Source organism: Canis lupus, chromosome 13 (assembly GCF_003254725.2).
Source record: "Canis lupus dingo isolate Sandy chromosome 13, ASM325472v2, whole genome shotgun sequence".
In the NCBI taxonomy this organism is placed as follows: Eukaryota; Metazoa; Chordata; class Mammalia; order Carnivora; family Canidae; genus Canis; species Canis lupus.
In genome coordinates, this window is record NC_064255.1 from 62,976,200 (window position 1) to 62,977,984 (window position 1,785).

At 36.5% G+C, this 1,785-nt stretch overlaps 1 non-coding gene across 1 annotated transcript; it reads left to right on the forward strand.

Annotated features, from left to right (window-relative positions):
* The first annotated feature begins 1,390 nt into the window (after positions 1-1,390).
* LOC112652373 (U6 spliceosomal RNA) lies at positions 1,391-1,495 on the forward strand. Its single transcript, XR_003131403.3, has one exon. It is a non-coding gene; the product is annotated as a U6 spliceosomal RNA (small nuclear RNA).
* The last annotated feature ends 290 nt before the right edge of the window (positions 1,496-1,785 follow it).

The window sequence follows — 1,785 nt, forward strand, 5'->3', positions numbered from 1 at the left end:
CAAAATAGTCTCTTTGTTGAACATGAAACAATTGTTTTAGTGTAAAATTTGATGTTTAAATCACATCTGCTGTGGCCCTCTGGGGAAAGGTATTTGCTCTGAAGATAGATGTTAAATAGGTTTTAGAAAGGCTCCCCCTAAGGGTGTCCACCCATACAGATAGAAGACTAATACAAGTCCCTAATACAGACTCTCTGATATATCTAAAACCATGGTTGTAGTCACAGGACTACATCTTTCTTGTAGGTAGCTAAATAATCCCAGGGAAATATAGCTGAAATAATCAGCTAAAAGAGGAAGAGAGAGATGAAGATCTGTTGGCAAGGTTCTCCTCTGGTGGTTGTTCAGTGACCAAAGATTATGAATATCTCTGAACTATGACCTTACTATTAGAGGCTAGTGAGTGGATATTTTGAATATGGAAAAGAGAGAAAAAGAAAGGGAAGGGAAAGGAAATGAATGGAAAAGAAGCGATATGTATGTTAAATCCACCAAAGGACAAGAGAAAACAGAAATCTCTTATGTGCTGATGCTGAAAAAGCTATTTCTGAAGACAGTGGAGAGAGAACTAATGGAGCAGTTCTGAAAGATTAAGTTCACCTAGAAAACATGAGAAAAGATGCTAGCTGAAGCAAATAAGTATTCTGTGTAGACATAGGTGAACTGAGAATGCTCAGACCACTCATCACCCTGATTTTTGGTGGCAGTAACTAGAATTTGGGAGAAGCAAGATAGGGAAGTGCTATTCAAGGCTTAAAATGGGGACAAAAGGAGAAGATTACAAAGACATTCCTGGGATCTTAGCTCATACTTTGGCTATAGGCACCAATGTGGTCATGATAGCATGTTGAAATCATGCCTTCCACATTAAAAACTTTGGGGTTTGTGGCTAGCCAGGGTTCCTTCCCTAAGTAGAGTTTACATGTCTTCAGTCCTTGAAAGACCAAGGTATCTCTGCTACCACCACGAGGCAACTTAATTACCCACCAGAGGAACACTGCTTGGAACTAAGAAAATGGCCTCCTAGGAGAAGAGAAGGGCCATAGGGATAGAAATAGTATAGAGATTTAGTCTCATAATGGCAACCTAGACTCTGAAGTACTTAAGTCTATTCTCTGATAAATTTCTATCGATTAGAGAATAAACTGAGGGTAGAAGAAGGAAAAATTTCTAAGACCTTTTTCTGATTACTATCTGCCCTTCCTATCACTTAATGATACAAGACAATAGCCTTGCTCCTCATACATTTGGTAATCAATAATGTCTGTGAAATAAATGCATTAATAAATTAATTAACAAAAATGGGTCTTTGTTGTTTGATCTGGTGCTTTTCCAATCTAAGGTACATTATGGAGAGATTGAAATTCTTTGATTAAATTGTGAAATTATAGTTCTCACTTCAGCAGCACATATACTAAACTTGGAACAATGCAGAGAAGATTAGCATGGCCCTTGTGCAAGATGACCTGAAATTCATGAAGTGTCCCATATTTTTTAAAGGAGATTAAGAGTACACCTACCCAGATAAACACTAAGAAATGTATAGAATTGTTAAATCGTTATATTGTATACCTGAAATTAATATAATTAGTATAACTAACTGTACGTTAATCATACTTCAACTTTAAAATTGTGATATCATAACAATATAGGAATGGATCGTATGAATGCTGTGTCACATGGGAATCCAACATGAACTATAGTAATAGTGACATTGATTGGACTATTTTTATCCTTTCTAAGGTCCTGGTACTCATAAGAGTAGTCTAGTAAGAATTAGTCACC